This window comes from Siphateles boraxobius, unplaced genomic scaffold (genome assembly GCF_051911475.1).
Source record: "Siphateles boraxobius isolate OS27281-9 unplaced genomic scaffold, OSU_SipBor_1 3, whole genome shotgun sequence".
Lineage (NCBI taxonomy): Eukaryota > Metazoa > Chordata > Actinopteri > Cypriniformes > Leuciscidae > Siphateles > Siphateles boraxobius.
In genome coordinates, this window is record NW_027508919.1 from 13,436,278 (window position 1) to 13,458,060 (window position 21,783).

The 21,783-nt window shown below is 40.0% G+C and overlaps 1 long non-coding RNA gene across 1 annotated transcript in view; it reads left to right on the forward strand.

Moving 5' to 3' along the window:
* LOC143756987 (uncharacterized) overlaps positions 1-19,781 on the forward strand; it is a 54,170-nt gene extending 34,389 nt beyond the window's left edge. Inside the window, exons 2-3 of the long non-coding RNA XR_013210365.1 lie at positions 19,518-19,633; positions 19,743-19,781. This is a non-coding gene — a long non-coding RNA (uncharacterized LOC143756987). The remainder of the gene's footprint in view (positions 1-19,517; positions 19,634-19,742) is intronic.
* Positions 19,782-21,783: the final 2,002 nt, after the last annotated feature.

The window sequence follows — 21,783 nt, forward strand, 5'->3', positions numbered from 1 at the left end:
AGGATATTTGTGATGATGTATGTCTACACGAGCAGGATGTTATGATACAAGCACTTAAAAATACATTTTAAGCTCTGGCTTGCTTGTAAGCTGCCGCGAGGAAAGAAAGGTCGATAGATACAGAGTTATGTCTGTTGCTATTCATAGAAATTAGTTTGAGAACCTGGATTGTCATTGGGGTTTTTTAGCATTACTACGGATCTCAGTATCGGGAGATTGTGATACTGCTTATGTTCTATTCTTCATTCCAATATGAATGTGAATAGTTAGAAATGCAGCAGCTAGCTGAATAACCAATGGCCCAAAAGCATTTGGGAAGCAATTTTCAGAGCTTTTCAAAAGGCGTTCAGAAAGTTCAAAGATACGATCCCCTGCCTGCGACTTCGGGGAAAACAGACTAAAGGTGCCAGTGAGGTGCTAAAGAAGTCATATGTGCTTTTTATCATCATGCAGACACAATCCCAAACCCTGTCTCAGCCCAGTTTTAATCACCATAGGTGACATCTTAAGGTGTTGGGAGCAGACGTTCCTCTTCAAAGATAGTGCTACGACACGAACAATAATGCCAAGATAATCAGTCCTCTCATTATGCAGTGAGGTGGCTTATTTCACCACGGTTTGAAGTGAGAAAGAGCCAAAAGCAGTCATCTTCAGATCCCAAAAGCAGACGGTTGACAGAGCTCATTATACAGCTATTTGAAAACGCGTCACAGAGTGAGACAGGTCACCCTTTCTGCCGCACAGGTCATTAATGGCACTATAAAATAAGTTTGGAGAAAGAAGGCAATTTCGAAACACTTGACACGGACTCTCGATCCTCTCAGCATAAGAAACAGGTTGCTTGTCTTGAATCAACAAACCCGGCGGTTTGAAACGTACAGTATTACATCTCATTATGTCCTATTCCTGCTACGATTGTCGTATTGCGCGGGGACACCCCACTTAGTTTTGAATCATTATGTCTTGGTATGCAGTCTTACAGACAGCCGAACAATGAGCACCACTATGAGACTGTGGAATATTTCACTTGCCAACCTACTCAAATGCAACCTTTCCTCTTATGTTGAGCAGACATCAAATTTCACATTGGGTCTCTCCATTTTGCTCAGTGAATGAAAAACAGAAACAATTCTAATAGGCTTGTGAGGTCAGACTGCCATTTTATGTCACATTCTGTCAGCTGCTTCAAAATGATGTTAGTTGTGAGAAGGTCAGAGTGAGTGGCTCTCTAAGGGCACGTTTCAAATGTGATGGTCGAGGTGGGAGCTCTAAGAAATGTGCTGTATCAAAAAAGGGTAGGTTTGGTGTATAACAAAAACAGCGCACAGCGAATAAAATGACATCATCATCAATAACACGAAAATGTGATAATAAAGAACTAAAAAACAACAACAACATGAAAAAGAAGAAGTAGGGCCTACTGTTGATAGACGTGAAAGGATATGAAAAGATAGACGTACAGCATTCACTGTAATGATAGCAAATTTTATGACAACAGTAGTTGACTGACTCAGTAGTTCTAGTGTTGTTGTTGTTAACTAAAACAATTAAAACATTTCTCTGATTGAAATAAAGCTGAAATAAAAATGATGAAAATTAAAAAATGCAGTCTTGGCAACTAACTGAAAAAATAAATAAATTGGAAAACAAGTACTCGAAGTACTAAAATTAATAAAACTAAAACTGTAATACTATAAAGCTAAATAGAAATATTTCAAAAACTAATAAAAATGACATTGCAAAAATTACTGATAATTTAAATGACAACTGAAAATATCAAAATAACCCCCGGATTTATAGACACAGCTCCCTGGGGCAACTAGTCGCAGACTAAAATGCATGTTTGAGCTGTTTTAACTGAAAGCAACTTGCACTGAAATATCTTAAAATTATTAACATGCACCCCAGTAATGTTCCCTTTCGAGGGAACTCGCGATGCGTCGATGACGCTTTGGGAACGCTTCCAGCGTGAATGCGTCTGAAGCATCTATGTCAACTAGTCCAATGGATGGAATGAACGTCACGGGCGGGTGACGTCATGACCAGGAAGATATAAGAGCGCATCCGGTGAAACCGGCATTAGCTTCTGTTGCCTCAGCAAGCGATCTGTGTCAAACTATCTGTTATATTTACTGTTGTCTGTCTGATATATATATATATATATATATATATATATATATATATATATATATATATATATATATATCTATACACTATGGCGAAACAATTGTACAAACTCTGTGTTTCTCCCTGCTCGTGTTATTTAACGTGTGGATACACACACAAGCTTTGTGTGATTTGTTTGGGAGTGGAGCATGCGGGGCTGATTGCCGGCATTGTGAGAAGCTTTCGCTTCACATGCTCCGCTCCCGCCTGTCACTTTTCGAGGAAAGTGGCCAGGCTCGCGGTTCTCAGGGTGCAGGACCCGCGTCTGTCGAGGCAAGACGGATAATGCATTCCTGGGGATCGCAAATGGATTTCTTTTATCCCGAGGGATCCATTGCTCTCTCTCCGGTATCGGAAGCCCGCACCGCGGTTTCTTCCGCCCGGGGAGAGAGACCAATGGTTCAGTGCTCTACCATCGAGGAGGTAGATGTGTTGAGCATTCAAAAGTGACACAATCATGGGGGAAAAGGATTCACCATCTCTTTCCCAAGTGTATGAGGAGCTGGTGTAGGTGATTACTAAAGCTGTAGATCATTTAAATATTTTATGGCCAGCAGAGAAAAGGGGCGCTTCCTTCCCTCTATTGTTTCACCTCCATTACGGGGCCTTCCATTTTTTCCCGATCTGCAAAGCGAGCTGTCTAGATCGTGGAATAAACCATACTCTTCACGACTATTCAGCCCTCAGGTTCATGTTTATTCAGATATTAGGGGGTTGAGAGAGTATGGCTATGGGGACAGACGTTTGCGAGCAATCTGTCTCCCGGTTCAGCATCTTCCCTGAAAGTGTCGGCTCTGCCCACTAAACCATTTAAGGAAACTATTTCTAACCTAGTGGGCAAAGCATATATGGCAGTGGGTCAAGCCGGAGCCTGCTTGTAGACTATGGCAGTGCTACAAGCATATCAGGCTGACCTACGGGGGGATTTGGAGTGAGGGAGTTTGGCTTGATGGGGTTTGAGAACTTCGTCAGGCCACAGATTTATCTCTCAGGGCTACTAAGGAGACCGCCAGAGCAATTTGGCGGTCTATGGTAGCCCTTGTGGCCACTGAGAGATACATCTGGCTCAATTTGGCGGAGATCAAGGAGATGATACATCTTTCCTTCTTGATGCTCCTATCTTCCTTCTGGTCTCTTCGGCGACACGATTGTTTCGGTCGTCGAGAGTTTCCAGTTTCCAACAGGCTCCAGCCGTTTAGTTTCTCATACGCAGCACAGCAGCCAAAGCCTTCGAAGCAGAAGCCGGATCTGAGGACCATTCTTCACGCTGAGAAGGCTTCGGCTCAAAATAAAAGGTCCAGCGCCACCGGCGTCAGACCGGTGAGGGTAGCCCCAACCGGGGTGGAGCGGTGTACACCTCATTATACGGTGCCCGTTCCATCTCGGTGCCCTCAGGGGACCGTTCTGCCAACCCCGCCACCCTTGGTGCTTCGGGGCGCAGCAGTCTCCAGCGAGCTTCTGGCGCAGCGTCACTTCGACATTGCGTCAGACATGCGCCCTCTGAGGGGAGTTTGAAAACAGTCAGTTCGGGTGGTTCCTGCCACCAATTACACCAGAGGCCAGCCATGAGGGGCTGGTTTCCTTGGTAGATTTTCTGGCACCGCGGAAGCTACTGCCAAATATATCTCTATGGGTCCTTCAGTTAGTAAGAGGCAGATTTGGTTCTCATCCTCCAGGCTACAACGGGGTGTTGCTCACGTTAATGCACCCTGAGCAGGCTCTGGTAATGGAGCAAGAGGTAAAGGCCCTGTTAGCAAAGAAAGCTATAGAGCAGGTGTACTCACACAACATTGCGTCAGGACTTTGCAGTTGTTATCTCATTGTTCCAAAAAAGGATGGAGAACTGCGTCACATACTAGATCTTCGTCTGTTGGAGTGTGTGGTGCTGGAACTCAAGTCCAAGATGCTGACACTCAAACAGATCGGGACTCAAATCAGGACTGGTTTGTCACGATAGATCTGAAAGATGTATACTTCCATATCTCCACCCTCCCTCAGCACAGGAGGTTCCTGAGGTTTTCTTTCGGGGGCAAAGAACACCAGTAACAGGCACTTCCTTTCGGTCTAGCTCTATTACCCCACACATTCACGAAGTGTGTAGATGCAGCTCTGGCCCCGATCAGGCTGCAGTGCATACGCATTCTGAATTGCATAGACGACTGGCTGATTCTAGCGGTATTGGACGGCCGCTCAGCTCAGGGCTTGTGGAGGAGTCATCATCTCTCTTGGCACATGAATTGCCTAAAGATGATGGTCGTCTTCAATGTGTTGAGACATCTCCTCCCAAACCTGAGGGTCCATCATGTGTTGCTCTGGAACAGTGACTGTTAGACCTCAGAGCAGCAGCGTCCAATGAGATACCCTTTGACCTGCTGGACGTGAGACCTTTACAGTGGTGGCTCAGGACCAGAGGGATATCCCCGAGGGGATACCCACTCCTTACGATGAAGATAACGCGGCAGTATCCCCGCGCCTTGGTTATAAGGAGGAAACACTGGTTCTCAGTTGTTCTTAAAACTTATTTTTGGTCCCTCAGGAAAATACACTCTCTGAGGGCAGTGTATATTCCAGGGGTCAAGAATATTGGAGCAGACACCCTGTCGAGGCAGGGGCTGAGGCCAGGGGACTGGTGACTACGCACTGTCCACTTTGGTTCTCCCTCACTCAACAAGCCCCCCTGGGGCTGGGTGCTATGGTGCAGATGTGACAGAGGCCCCGTCTGTACGCATTTCCCCCTGTTGCTCTGCTCCCAGGAGTTCTGGAGTGAATCCACCAGGATGGAATAAGCCTACTGCTAGTAGCACCACGCTGGCCGAGCCGCATTTGGTTTGCGGACCTAATTCTTCTCCTCGACGCCCCTCCCTTGAGATCCCGATCAGGACAGACCTTCCGTCTCAGGCAGGGGGCGCAATATTGCATCCCTGGGAGGGGATTTGGAATCTCTGGGTTTGGCCCCTGAGGGGGCCCAACTCATAGAGAGTGGTCTCTCAACCGAGGTTGTTGAGACCATTCTAAGCTCCAGAGCTCCCGCTACGAGGAAACTATAATCACTTGGAGAGTTTTTTCACTTCTTGGTGTTACCAGCGTCAGTGGAATCCGGTTAACTGTTCAGTAAACACAGTATTTGAGTTTTGCAAGAAAGCTTTGCATCAGGTCTATGTCCTTCCACGCTTAAGGTATACGTGGCGGCCATTGTGGCTTTCCACGCCCTGGTGGGTGGTACATTTTTGGGTCTCCTGATCACTCGTTTCCTTTGTGGCACTTTGAGGCTGATGCCTGCAACTTGCACTAGGGTGCCGGCTTGGGACCTTGCATTAGTTCTAGTAGGCCTATTTGGGACTCCCATCGAGCCCTTAGATTTGGTCTCAGGGAATTGTCTTTGTTTTTAGACTACTTGCTGCTAGCTATTTCGTCCTTCAATGAGTCGGAGACCTTCAGGCCCTTTCGGTCGCCACCTGCCTTGAGTGCACCGGGGATGGTCAAGGCATTCTTACCCCAAACATGGATATGTTTCTAGGTGCCTACCGTTATTCCGAGGCCTATTGTGCTGCAGGTTTCTGTCCTCCCCCTTTTATTGGACAAGGAAAAGCTGAACCTCTTGTGCCCAGTGCGAGCACTGGACACTTATTTTCATTGGACTTTTCCGTGGAAAAAAAACTACCCTTTAAGCAATTGTATAGTCAAAACTATTTTTCTTACTTGTGAGTCCTCTGGCCAACCATTTGGTGGTCAGGGCTCATTCTACTAGGAGTATGGCTTCTAAGCTTTATTATCTGGAGTTTCTCTACAGACGTTTGTTATGCGGCAGGCTGGTCCTCACCACTCACATTCGTCAGATTTTTAGCCTGAACCTGGACGCTGCCCCGAGGTCTCAGGTGCTAAGTGCTCAGTGTAGTGATGACCACAGGCTGACACTCAGGCATTTGAAAGTTTGGCGATTTGGGTATTCTCATTTCCAAAGCGTCATCGATGCATCGCGAGTTCCCTCGAAATAGAACGTCTCAGGTTACTGTAACCATAGTTCCCTGAGATAGGGAATGAGACGATGCATCGCCCTGCCATACTTCCTGCATCCCTATGATTGACTTGCTTTGGCAATTTTCGAAGTTAATGCCGGTTTCACCGGATGCACTCTTATCTCTTCCTGGTCATGACGTCACCTGCCCGTGGCGATCATTTCATCCATTGGACTAGTTGACATAGATGCTTCAGACCCATTCACGCTGGAAGTGTTCCCAAAGCATCATTGACGCATCGTCTCGTTCCCTATCTCAGTAAACTATGGTTACAGTCGTAACCTGAGACGTTTTTATTCGAAGGCACGTTTATAAAAGCTACTTAAATGTCCGAATACTGGCTTAATCTAAGCCCCGTCAGTAAAACCAGGCCTAAAAACTTTAATAAGAGTAGGTAATATTCATTAGTAAATATAAATAAATACTATAGTAAATACATACATAAATAACACTGAGTAGTTTAAAATATAAAGTCAAGCTGTGTACTATCTCTAACTAAAACTGAGCCTACATGCTTGATATGTAATTGTACAAAGTATTTTATCCTTAGTATAGTATGGAAAATAGGCAGTTGGTTAAAAGAGCTCTTTAAAAACAAGTGTGATGCGGGGGAGAGGAGAAACATACACTAATTACTTTGTTTCTTTGTCACCCCCTCTCTCCACTAATGTGACACATACTTTTAAAGGAAAACACGTTTTTGTGATATAATTGGTATTTTGCCACCTGCCATTTCAGCTGCTTTCTCAAACCACTTCACTTAAGGAGTTGGGTTTGCAACAATCATCCCTGTGTCCAATTATAATTTTAATATTTTTTCGGACAAAAGGCATATGGATTGGGAGATAATGAGAATAATATATCCATGAAATAAACTAAAGTGTGAACTAACTTTTTGGCTGAAGATATAAATCAACAGACTTTCTAGGTGGGAGGTAGATAGATTTCTTCAAATGTTTACAAGGAAAGCTGTATTTCATGGAATGTCCTTGCACGTGTTATTCCTTGTCCTTTACATATTGCTAATATTTTTGTAAGCAAGCAAATACACTTATCTCCAAATTTCAAAGCATGCTAATTGCTACATTTAAGTTTTCCTTCCTTTGTTGACATGAAAAAAATTTATAATGTAGCAAAGACTATGAATCTGGAAATGTTTAGAAGCACACTAGCATATATAAATGGCAAATAAAAGCCACAAAACTCTCATTTTGATTCCATCTGGTCTTTAAAACTTTGAAAATGTCACCCATAATCCAGGCTTTAACTGCTAGAGTCTTTGTTGACTTGTACCGAAAAAGCATAACCATCTCTTAGTGGGCAATATAATACTTTGCAATGTGCGATTTGAGGCTTTGTTGAATTATTCGATTTCTATTGATGCCGTCTGCAAATATGAACTACTTCAAAATGTATGCATTGTAAGAGCTGCTTTACCTTTGGCTGTTGAAAGAGGCACATAGAAAAACTGAATTGTGTGAAATGAGAGTACAGAAAGAGCAGCAAGAAAACCACATCACCAAGATTATATGGCAGGGCAGAACATTGGTCTTGAAAACAAATTAAGAAGAGGGATGTGGGGAGGGGGTGGCAGAAATATCACCAATGTTTCCCATGTGCTCTATGTTTTCTCCTTAGGACAGATATCCTATGGGCTTACAGCACAGACAATATGAAAAATTAATGACAAACAAAACAAAACGGCAACCGAGAACTGATGAGAGAAAGGAATGACATAATAAAGTAAATCTATTAAAAAGCCATCTGAACATTAATAAATGTAATGATTTGATTATAACACGCTATACCAGCCCCAGCGGCACAGGATAAAGTGTTTTTTATTTTTATGCTCCTCTATCAATAGTGGACATGAAAAAGACCATGAGAGTGCAGAGGAAAACGAAACATAAAAACAATTGCTGTTCTCTTTCCCTCCCTCTGATCGTGATTTTCTCAACATCGCTGATATGACTGAGGTAGGAACATTATTTGTCAAGGTAAGCGATGTGGAGATGGGACAAAGTGCTAAAGGCATTGTGTTGGATTTCTCCTTCCTCTCCATCTACCACTTCTAGTGTTCCTCCTCTTAAGTGAGCACTTCTGAGACCTCAGATTCATGAACCCTATTAGAGGTACAGCTATCAAGTGATTTAGTGGCAAATTGTCCACAGTGAGAAGAGACTGTATTGCACACTTTAGGCCCGTCCTCGTGCTCCTGCCCCCAAAATATGACCACTCATCTTCAATAACCCAAGAGATAAAAGCAATATTTCCATTACAGGAAAACAAATATGGCACCTCGGAGAAAACCAACACTGCCATATTCTCCTTGCCCTAAAACTTCCAGAGTGTAAGGCCTGGTTAAACGCAGACAGGTGCACATTGTGTGCAGACTAACAATGTTCATTGCTTCTCTTAAGCAAAAATGACAAAAGTTTATTTACAAACAGTAGCATATTCATTGAAGCTTGTTTCCACCATGGAATAATAATAAAATAAAAAATGTAGTAATGGTGAATTTTTATCTCGCCCTACTGAGTTTATTTCTTGCAATTGTGAAATTGCAATTGATGGATATGCTGTGAAATTGCAATTGTAAGTTATAAAGTCTGAATTACGAGATTTGAGAGAGAGAGAGAGAGAGAGAGAGAGAGAGAGAGATGTGAAGGAAATCCATACTCGGGAATTTGTCCTCTGCACTTAACCCATCCAAGTTGGCAAGTTGGTGCACACACATTAGGAGCAGTGAGTAGTAGACAGACACACACACTGCAAATAATTGAACTCACACACCCGGAGCATTGGGCAGCCATTCACTGCCACGCCCAGGAAGCGATTTGGGGTTAGGAGCCAACTCAAGGACACCTCAGTCATTTCCTGAGAATCAAACCTGCAACCTTCGGGTTACCAGTCTGACTTTCTAACCATTAGGCTGAGACTGCCACAGATGTTGTTTTCCACTGTTATATGCTAGGGGGCACAATTACACATCTTCTGAAAGAGTACTGAATCTCCTGATCAAAACACATGCGAAGATGATGCAGAAACAAACAATATCATATGTAGTCATGCATATGTAAAATAACCTGATTAACATTAAACAGCACATAAATCAAAACTGCCAAATGTTACTGAATGAAATGTCGACCCAGGATGAGCTTTAGGCTTTAGAAAAACATTTTAGAAACATTTTAATATGCCAATTTGGTGCTTAAAGGATTAGTTCACCTCAAAATGAAAATTTTCTGAGAATTTACTCACCCGAATGCCATCCAAGATGTTCATGTCTTTCTTTCTCCAGTGGAAAAGAAATTACGTTTTTTGAGGAAAACATTTCAGGATTTTTCTCCACACAATGGACTTTAGGCCTACTGGTCACCAACATGTTGAAGTCCAAATCAATGCAGTTTCAAAGGGCTTTAAAGTGCTTCAAAGGTCTCTGCACGATCCCAGCTGAGGAATAGTGTCTTATCTAGCGAAACGATCAGCCATTTTCTAAAAAAAATAAAAATTGATATACTTTTTAACCACAATTGTTCGTCTTGTGCTGGTCTGCGACGCGCTCGGCATTACGTCATCACGTTGGAAAGGTCAAGTGGAAGTACCGCCTCATTGTTTTAAAAGTGTTGAGAAGGAGGATCGTTCAAATTTTACTGTATGTTGAATGACATATTTATGTCTTTGTGTCAGTTTATTGTTTAAAATGGTCCTTTCATGTGCGTATCCTGGATGTTTAAAACAATGGGGCGGTACTTCCACTTGACCTTTCCAACGTGATGACGTAATGCCGAGCACGTCACAGACCAGCACAAGACCAACAATTGTGGATAAAAGGTATATCAATATTTTTTTTTTTTAGAAAATGACCGATCATTTCGCTAGATAAGACACTATTCCTCAGCTGGGATCGGGCATAGACCTTTGAAGCGCTTTAAAGCCCTTTGAAACTGCATTGATTTGGACTTCAACATGTTGGTGACCAGTAAAATCCATTCTGTGGAGAAAAATCCTGAAATGTTTTCCTCAAAAAACTTAATTTCTTTTCCACTGAAGAAAGAAAGACATGAATATCTTGGATGGCATTGGGGTGAATAAATTATCAGGAAATTTTCATTTTGAGGTGAATTAATCCTTTAAGGAACATTTCTTATTACTGTCAATACTGAAAACAGTTGTTTATTATATTTGTGGAAAATGATAGATATATGCTAGATTCTTTGAGGAATAGAAAGTTCAAAAGAACAATTTATTTGAAATATGTTTTTGTAACAATTTGAAACTCTTTACCGTCACTTTTGATTATCTTTTTTAATGCATCCTTGCTAATAAAAGTATTAATTTCTTAAAAAATATATCTTACTGACCCAACCTTGAATGGTACTGTAAACTGTACGATTGTGATGGACTAGTCATCCATCCAAAGTATGTCCTGAGACACTGCAATAGGCTCCAGCACCCCCACAAGCATTTGGAGAACGGGTGGATTTATATACTGTGCCAGGCAGAGGTGTTAATAACTTTTGTTAAACATCCCTTCTAGATTTATAAATCAATGAGCCTTCAAGAAACTCTTTCACCATTATTTACTGATAAACAGCAGTATGTCTCACTGTTGTGTGCCTGCCTATTATACTTAACAGACTAGCAAAATACAAAATCCATAAAGAACACAATCAATTCCTCATTATGAGATTGTATCCATCAACCCTGCTGAACAAATTGTGTCTATATTACGTTTTAAGAATTATTTTTCCTCATCCTCCAAAGTTTGCATATGCACCCGAATGCGTGTTTAAATGATCTATTACCATACCTTTCTGCAAAGGGAACCCCCTGTTGGAGAAATGAATGGCACGGTCATGGCTCTTAGTGGACTCTAAACTGTCAGCCGTTTAGATCCCACTAGATCTTACAGGCATGCAGCTGTCATTTATGCTCTGACATCCTAGATAGACGCCCACGGACACGCTCCTGTCTTAGCATGGATTATGCGGATATAGACCCCAAGGGCTGGAGTGATGGACACAGTGTAGCAGCAAGGCTGGCCTCTGCGTGTTGACAATCTGTAATTAACTCAGACATTTGAGTCTTAGGTAATGAGTGATAATAACAGTAGCAGACAAGCGTATGTTTGTGTAACTGTGAGATGGTGGCGGTGCCTGGCACAATGTCACAGTGTGTAAGTAGTGGGCCATAATTATGACCTGCGTTTCAATTATGCCCAAAGAGACGTGACAATTCCCAAACTGCTAATTACTTGCATGCTTGGCAATGATAATTTGGTAGAAGGTAAAAATTTACAAAGGTTATGAAATTTCTCTGGCACTGGGGAAGTTACATTTTCCTTTTTCATTGCTATTATAGATCATCCATTGCCACAGAGTAAACAGATGTGCTACATTCACCTCATAGAAGCCAGACTCTGTGACTGTGTGATTGTTGTGAAATTCAAGACTCCAAAAAATAAATAAAACAAATACACAGAACACAAATCTCAGATTGTGGTTTAGACAATCTCTGAATGGATTCCAAATTGGATTGTGTCCAATATGACTGGCACATGTCTAATATGCGATAGACATATTCCATCATCATCTCTGTCTGAGGAATACCAATGACAGCTGAGAGTACAGGCTCTGTATTATTACATGAATGATGTTTCACTTTTATACCTTGAGAGGTTGTGTGATAAAATTGCATGTAGATAAAAAAGCAAAAATAAAATAAAGGAAGAATGAATACATACATACCTTAAATATAGCCCTGAACAATTCTGAACTGAACTACTCTGGATTGATGTTTCACTCATTCATTCTGAACTAATGTTTCACTATACCTTGAAGGGATGTTTTATAAAATTGCATGTCTATGAAAAAGGAAATAAATAAATAAAATAAATAAAAACTATGTTTGGCAACCAAACTTTTCACTTAACAACAACTTAAAATCCAGTCTATTCTGAACAGTTATTAAATGGCTTTGGAAGACTCAGAATATTCACCACAGCTCAAAAGACTGAGGTCAGTAAGGCTTTTGAAAGAAGTCTCATGTTCACCTTTATTTGATAAAAACTGCTGTATAAACAGGGTTATTGGGAAATATTACAATTTAAAATAACTGCTTTGCATTTGAATATATTTTCAAATGTAATTTCTTCATGTGTGGTGCAATCCAAGACAAATGACCCTGAATAAGACACATATTCTTTAATACACAACCAAAATGCTCAGGAGAATTTTTCAGGAGAATACATAACATAATCCACACATAAATAATGACAATAACCGACAGAAAACAACTGAAACACATGGCTATATATACAGGGTACAAACTAAGGCAAATAAACTAGACACAGGTGAAACGAATTAGTAACTAAGGCAACTAACAAGGGGGTAATCTTGAACTAAGCTGAAAGGAAAACACCAGAAACACAGACACATGAATGAAAACACAATGACATTGAACATAAATCACATTGACCAGGTGAAGACCCCAGAGGAATTAACAGGATGATGGCCTGGGGTGACATCGCCGGCCAGGAAGTCCAAGGCGATGTTGCCGGCTTGAGCAAATGAGGTGGAGATTGGGGCCTGTTAGAACAGGGCAAAACCGGAGGTACTGAGGACAACGGCGAGGCTAGTGAGAAGGAAGAGCCTGACGGACCTGAAGGGGTGGAGGGCCGAGGTGCAGCCAGAGGCCTGGAAGTCCTCAGTGAAACAGGGATGACGAGTGACGAGGGTGGAGCCGAAGGGGTGAGGGAGCTCAGTTGAGCCCGAGTGATGGTGGACCAGGCGGAGCTGAGAGAACACAGAGCCAAAGCAGAGCTGAAGGATTGACAGGCAGATGTGGAGACATGGGCCTGGAGGCCTGAGGTGTAGCCCGGGGATCCACCTCACAGAGTCGTGCTGGTGGTGAAGGGGCCCGAGGTGGAGTTGGAGAGCTGGAGGGAGTCAGCAGCGCGGGCAGAACTGAGGAGCTGTGAGACACCAGCAAGGCAGACAAGTCCAGATGAATGGACAGAGCCAGCGGAGAGAATGGGAACAAATGGTTGGGGAGAGGGTGGGACAAGGCCATCCAAAAAGTTATCAGGGGCAGTCTTTTCCCTCCTCACATATTGTAATTTTAATATAATATATAGTCAAATGTCGAATAAAGCTGTTTTTGAAGAAAAATAAATAAATAAATCACTACAGGGGTCCGAAAAGTTGCTCATCAAGTGACAAAGTCCAATTGAAATTGAAATTGAAATGGGCAAAACATGAAATTGGCAAACTGGAAACATTTCTTATTATTATCAATGTTAAAAAGTTGAGCTATTTTTGTGGAAAACATGATCATTTTTTTAAGGATTCTTTAAATATAAAGTACGAAAGAACAGCATTTATTTGAAATAGAACACTTTTGTAACAATGTAAAAGTCTTTACTGTCACATTTGATCAATTTAATGCATCATTGCTGGCAGGGGCGTAGCCATCATTTCAAAAGTGAGGGGGACAGAATGTCAAGTGTAATACCAGTTTTATTTTTCTTCAGACTTTTGTTGACAGATTTTTGCTTAAATGGCTTAATATGCTATTTATTTTAAAGCAATAAAGCAGAGAAAAGAAAGAAAGTTCTCCAGTACTTTATATTACACATGCAGGGTTTTTCCTGGCTTAAAATGAGGCGAAGGTGGTAAAATCCTGATCATGTATTTTAATAAGATAATAAAATGTGTATTTTTCATAGACCATCATATAGTCTACTGTGTTACCACAGTATTTTCGTAGGTGGATCTCTGTACCTCTAGGGGGGTCCGGGGGCATGCCCCCCTGAAAGAATTTTTGTTACATTTTAAAGATACATTCACTAATCTGGTGCACTTTGAGTGCCCCGAATCCGCTGTTAAAAATAAATAATCCAACTGACCAAACATATGATATTCTGATATTCTCTGATTTAGATATCTGATCATCGCATTACAATTATTCCAATTATCAGTGTTAAGCATGATAATATGGTTAAATATCACACTGAAGCTGATTTAAAAATAACATTTACTTATAAAAGTTCTTCTTTTGGCAAAATTACATTTTCTTACTAAACAAAGTCTGTCTTACTAAACTAAAACTTTCCAATTGAAAACCTTCAAACTTCAAGCTTTTAAAACTACTACAAACTTTCTAGTTAGGCTTTTTCAAGAGAACTTAAAGTTTGTTTACAAACTTTTTTTATCTAATTGTAAAGTGTTAACAAATTATGATAAACATCAGGTACACATGTTACAACGCTGCCTGATTCAAGCAGATCGTGGCTGTTAATGCATGAAAATACAAATTCCGCAATAACATTCACCATGTTTATTCTAATTTGAAGGGCTTTGATAACATATCTGTGAAAATAAAAAAAATAAAATGCATTACGAGTAAAAAAAGATTGAAAATATTTCATGTTTGTTTGGGTAGTGAATTTACAACAAAACCTGATAATTATTTAACAAGAGAAATAGGCGGAGTTATTCATCATTGTGCAACACAATTCGGATACTACATGACAACTTACTTACAGTGCTTGACTTTTTCGTGAAAAAGGAGTGAAGAGTTTTTTGCCATTTTGAACTCTATGAAACTGATGGATTCGGCGCGGGCGTGACGTAAGCTAATGCACAAGTGACTGATTACCATGGAAACGTGAAAGTCACGTATAGACTATCCTTGACTCTTTTGATTTTAAATAGCGATGTATACACACCCGTGAAAACCTCAGCTTGTCGTTGACACACTTGCCCTATGAAAAAGTGCGGGGGACGAATTTACATTGTGTAAAAAGTGGGGGGTAAAAAGTACGCCGTCCCCCGCGTAATCTACGCCCATGATTGCTGGGTATAAAAAAACAACCAAAAAAAAATAATTTTGAATGGTGTGTAAAAGTCGTTTAGACTGTCATGATGCTTTCACAGTGCTTTTTGGAGCTTAATAGCTCCTGGTAACATTCATGTACAGTGTATGAAAAATAGCAGCTCAGACATTGTAATAAATGATGTGTTAAGAAGAAAAAATAAAGTCATAGGAGTAAGGAATTACTTGAGGGTGATTAAATGATGACAGAATTACATTTTTTGGTGAACTATCCCTTCAAAACATGAAGTAAAACATTGATTTTGTTCAGATTTAATAACTTCTCCATTCCCTCCTTTCCAATCCTTTTCTGTATCCAAGAAAAGGCATTTATTCCTCACCTCACCAGATGAGAAATACGCACTGATCCGCTCGTGTACATCCAATAACCACCTGAATCACCAGAGCCTAACTAACAACAATTCCCAAATTCTCCCTGGCAGGTTATTTATTTATTGCCAGATTTAGCAATAGAATGGGCAAGCGATTACATCATCAGGCTGTGAGCCAACTGCACAAGCATTAAATTGGATTGAATCCTATTATTAAGTATATCTCTAAGTTGGTTATTTGTTATAACATTCCAGGGAAAAAAAAAAAAAAAACTTAGAAGGACTTGCTCATAGATACTGGACATTCAAAGCCAGTGGCACAGGGGAAGGTGGATTGGGAGGAACCATTCTTTGCTTCATAGGATTTTTAGTTAAAGCCTCTATAGTATCACTAGAGACTACACACAATGCATCTATTGATCATTTCTTAGTAATGTCACATGCAGATCTATTGATCATTCCTTAGTAACGTCACATGTACTCATTTTCGAACAAGTTGCGTCAGCCTTTATATATACACTTGTGTAATCACTGCCTGCACCTCTGAGCCTTGTAAACGGCTATTCATTGTGTGTGGATACAAGGAGTAATTAGATTATAGCAGTCGATTAACATTGGATTGATTCTACAGTGTTACTGCAGGACATCCTTGAACTAGATCTGAATAGAGAGAGGAATGCCTTAAGTGCATTTTAAAATTCAGCCATAATTACGCATATACTGCAAACTAATTAAGAAACGGTGAACTCCTTGCCCCTCATTTAATTCTTTGTGTGACTGGGAATCATATTTCATATGTCCCACATGTCATTATACATTTCGCAGTTGCAAGTGCCTGGTCACAGCTTTCTTCACAGAACTAAAGAGAGAAAAGTGAAAAATTGGGGCCACAACTTCAGCGGGAGAAAGAAATATCTCTGACTACTCACTATTTCAAAGTCATTATAGTAATAATCTAAAAAGTCCCATCCAGAGAGAAAAATATGGGCATTTTTATAATTCAATACATGTAATTTATGACTGCAGTAATCAGGGTGTATTTCCTCTGGGATGCAAGCGTATCGCCTGAAAGGAAACAAGAGTCCAAAATGAAATCTCAGTTATTAAGCACTTTTGTGACTACAATAACAGGCTTCAGAGAGCAACATCCTCAGCCATTAGACGAGATGTCTCTCACACCCAGCTGAGAGTTTTGAGCCACCACAGCTGGCGATGACAGTAACACGCCTTTCTCTGACTGGGGAAAGAAAAAAATGGGTGAAAATCAACAGCAACTTTACCCAAAGTGACATATGATGCCAGCAGTAACCTGCCTCGCTTTCACAAGATTACTGGTCTGTGAAGACTGTAAGCACTCTTCTGACAAGTGTTGGGGGGTGGGGGATGATATCGGATCCATCTGGCTTGCTGAGTTTTGGGAAGGCAATGACACCATCTCATCCATTTCTAGGAAAAAATATATAATTTTTGTGTGCAAGAGTATGTGTGTGTGTGTGTGTGTGCAACATTTTCCTCAGTGCAGGTGCAGTGCACATCCAGAAATATTGGAATCCGGAAGATGCAATTCTATCTCAGTAGTTGTCCTCCTAAGAAAATATCCAAAATATTAAATGGCAAAATAATTGATACAATTACAATACAAATATTTTTTAACGTAATATATATATATTTTTTTTACAAATTAAAAAAATGTTTAGCATCAGAAATGATGGTATACTGAGACAGAACTTATACTGAACTTGACATTTTTCAGTAATTTAAAAAAAAAAAAAATTTTTTTTTCAGTAATCCATTAATAATTTGCTTTGGGCTACCAAAAAGAGTGTTGTAACTCATTTTACCTACATCAGTTCAGCTAAATTTCCATCAAAAGCAGTGCAATAGGAATACAAAAAAAGTCTGCTCATACCATCTGGCCTGCGCCATGACTATCAACCCCTCCACCATTGATGGGTTACATGATTTTACAGAACATAGTTTGTTCACTGAGCTGGCGTTCATTCAGGCTGAACCAACACTGACCTCAGGGGAGGAGATCCACTCACACCCTGCAGGATACCCAAAGCTGAGCTCTGCTAGCGCCGCGGTGTCCGCCTTAATCATGCGCCTCGCTAATACTGGACACCACAGAGCCTCCTTATGTCAGATGCGTAGCTCATAGATTTATTCCACTAAGGTCTAGTATCATTTTAATGTCTGTAATGGTCCTTTTAGTCTCTCTCTCTATATACACTATATATATATATATATATATATATATATATATATATATATATATATATATATATATATATATTAACAGGTCCACTAGTCTCAGAAAGACATACTGTCATTTTCTATATTGTCTGCGTTGTGACCATATGGTGATAATCAAAGCTACTAATGGCACTTCAGCTTAAAGGCAAGCTGTGGGCAACTAAAGGGGATGTGAGCTCTCAACACTATCACAGAAACAATTCAAAACGTGCACTCAACCTTACATCAAATGACTACATCATCATCAAAGGCTCGCTAAATGCCCATGCTGGCCTAATTGTGTCAGATGATCGGCACTTCCTAAGGGCCAGAGGATATTCAAAAAATAAAATCTTATCATGAAGTCCTCACATTTCAGATAGTACTTCTACTACAGCCAGACTTTGACACTCATTACAGGAAGTAACATCAACACTAATAAATAAAAGATAAATTAAAAGAAAATAAACTAATAAAAAACATTCCAGTAAATTTTTTTTTAAAAAATAGTCGAGAAGATTGCATTTGTTGTTATCGGATTTGCCTTGGGAGAGAGAAGAAATGTCCTGATAATGATGTTAAAAACAAGAAATCTGAATTTTAAAATATCATCTTGCTCATGCTGTAGGTTCCTAATTATTTCTCATGCCCTTATTCTGTTTTCAAACATTTTGAAGCATAACAATTAATGAATTAGATGATTCGAAGGGAATCACACTCGTGCTTAGTCTTATATGTTGCCATTTGAAAACACAACTTTTGCCAATTTAGCATTGGAGATGTCACCAAAGCTCTTTGAAAAAGAGAGAAGGAGAGTGAGATGGAATCGTGGTCAGGTACACAATCCATTCACAGCCTTTTATTATTATATGTTCATCAGCAGCATTTTCCAGCCTTTATGGGTTTCCTTTAATTTCAAGGTTGAATTTCCTAGCAAAATAAAACTTCAAATGAAGGGCAAAAGTAATTATTTAGACATAGCAGATTTTTCCTCCATCTTATTCTCACCCTCTCTAGCTTTCCCTTTTTCCATTTTAATTAGTCTTACAGTACATTCTTGAAGATCCTGCTTTTTAATGAAGGCAGCTTTCTGCAGCTGAGCTGTGCCTATCATCATAACCATCACTTCCCCCAATAGACACTGGGGAAAAGAAATGTAATTAAAAAGATATCAGAATGCCTGACAGGCTACAATCTTCTCTTTTTCTCGTTTTCAATTATAGATCTTTTTGGACTTGAACCACTCAATCAGCGATATCCTGACATTGTTCCAACAATATCCTGATGACGCCGTGACAATGCTCAAACAGTGTTGCATTGGCACGTCACGCTTGTTCTCCTGCAGTCCGAGCAACATGACATCACGGTACAAACAAAGCAGAACATGAGCCTTCAAGTCCCAGGTTTGATGTGCGTTCTACGTTGAAGCATTGACTTCTATGTTCAATGCTGGAATAACTGTCTAACTCTACAGACACATATCTGCGAGCTGTGGAGGATGTTCCAAAAAAGAATAATTTATCCTCCAGGTTTTACATTCTGAAAATAATGAAGCACCTTGAAGAAAAACTTTTCAAAACTTTATTGTCTAATCGTGTTTCCAAATCATGCCTAAATTCTCTGACACTGACATTCAAAATGTATTCAAATCAGAGCTGTTGTACAGAAGCTCTCTTGAGTGGAGTCTTTTCAAAAGTTAGCTCTAATAATGCTTTCATTCCATGCTGTCTAATATGGATGAGAAGAGAGGCACGGGAACGGGTGAGGAGTTCAGATGGTTTGCGAATAAGGGCCACAGTCTATAGGTAGAGCAAAGCTGAATTTGAAATAAATTAACTGTGGGACTGCTCTGTCTTAGTATCCCTGAATTGTTTCTGACTTTGTATTGCAGATTTCCCATAATGCCAGTTGAGTGCCGACAAAAGAAATGGAGCTTGAGAAAGAAAATGAGGGAGCAAAGGAGAAAAAGAAAGAGAATATCAATATGCAGAGCATTATCCATTCAAGGTGAGGTGCTAGTTTTATCCCTGTGGGCTTTAAATATATCTGACGGCATGTCATTCATACGCTGAGAAGATTATAAAATACCTGCTCTTCTCTTCGCGCTGATGCTCAGAGATTACAACGCGGCAGAAGCGGGGGGAGATGATGTCACGAGGGCGATGTGAAATTAAGACATCTCATGCTGTAGAGATCAAAAACATTTTAGCAACTCTCCCGAGAGTGAGAAAGCAAGCAAAACATGACGTGGAAACATGTGAAATAGGTAACTTTCACGTTCAGTTTAAATGCACGTCAACTTGCTTATAAAGGCAAAACGGGTTTAAAAGATCTGATTGTCTTACCAACACATTCATATAAACCTGGTTTATTTTTTCTGAAGAGCATATATAAAGGAACTTTAAAAAGGAAAGAAAATCTAATATGAGCGTACAAAAATAATACAAAATGCATTTCTCAATTTAAAGTGTGAAAGAGAGAGAAAATCAAAGATCAGTTGAGTTGAGTAATCAGTACCTCCTGGACTCAGACAGTCACACTGATGTCAACAAGAGAACTGCTGTTTTCTGGAGAAATCTAATTTTCGGGTAGACTAATTTCTTCATTATAGGTTAACAGTTATCCCGGGGTGAGTAGAAATCCAAATATGGAAATCAAACATAAAAATTAAATAAATAAAGAGAGAGGTGGGGGGTTACAGTTTGTGCTTATTAAGAAATTAGGGTGAGAAAATATTAAGAGACTAAAGTTTTAAGATAAAGCAGAAAAAGGTTGTTTTTATTCTTCACTGATTTTCTTTTTAGCTTAAAGTAACCCAAAACCCTTACCTTTCGTTCTTATTTTAATTTACAACAAAATACTGCACAAAATACAATAAAATCACAATTTAATAAAATTGTGTAATAAAAACGCAGTTCGGACAATCGTTGATTCGGACACCGTAGAAATAATACATTTGATTAATAAAACTACTGCACAACTAACTTGATTTAACACTCATTTAGCCACACTTGTTATTTTATTTATTTTTTTGCAATAAATTATCCATGGTCAGTTTTATCTGCTTTATACAACAGTTCATTGATTGTGCTTGCAGACAGAGTGGAAGGTATAACACAAGCTCTTTTTCAGACTGTTGTGTGTGCAGCAGCATGTTTTCTATGTGATAAGAAACCAGCAAATTAAATCAAACGAAGTAACTTCATATTAGCAAAGCAAGTTTTATTTAAACTAGGATTTTCTTGAGCTCAAACTCATCACATTTCTTTCCAGGAAAGATAAAACAGGGCTTAACCTGTTTTTTAGGGGCCTTTTTAGGCCATTGCTCATGTTTTGTTGACAAGATCATTTCATAGTTAGAAAAGATTTGCTGAAGTCTCCCATTTGAACTTTCCAGAACTTCCTAAATTCCATGCTGAGATGATGCAGTGTTGTGCTGAGATATATATTTTGTGATGAAAGTGCAGGTTTGCAGAATTCTCCTTCTTAAGAACGGTGTGGGGTTTGAGGGTATCTTTACACTGTTGATTTAGCTCTCTTGAAAAGTAGACAGGGAGGAAAAGCTAGGAAGAGAGAGAGAGAGAGAGTTGGATGATGTTCTGTCAGTTAGATTAAGTCACCGTATTAAAGGAGCTGGGACGTGGGGAGTTCGGGCATCAGCAGTGAGTACCCAGCTGTCTCTGGGCCCCAAAAGAGCAGCCTCTTCTGAAAAGTCTTCCTGCTTTACCCCTTGTTATTTCCCCCATTAGTGAAATCTCCCAGGATGCACTAGAACATTTGTCTCCATTAACAATTTAGGTTACAAGAGGGCTGGGCTTTGTGCGTGCTGTGGGAGACAACTTTTCTCCAGCTTTTACTGATCCAATTACAGCCTTAATGCTTGTTCTTTGAGGAGGGCAAGCAGAACGCCCAAATGTACGCTGTACAGAGAATATGCTGGCTTTTGTTTAGAACTGACCAGTTCATTTTTGCCAATGATTCAGGTGTTTTTTTCTCCACCATTTTTCAAAATTTTCACATTTACATGTTTTGATTTACTGTAAAAGAAATCTAAAAATAAATTGAAAACATCTATTGAAAATGTGTATATTCTGTGGAACGTATATCCGTAAACTTGCACTCCATTAGATTTGATTTGCGGCCCCCCACCATCATGG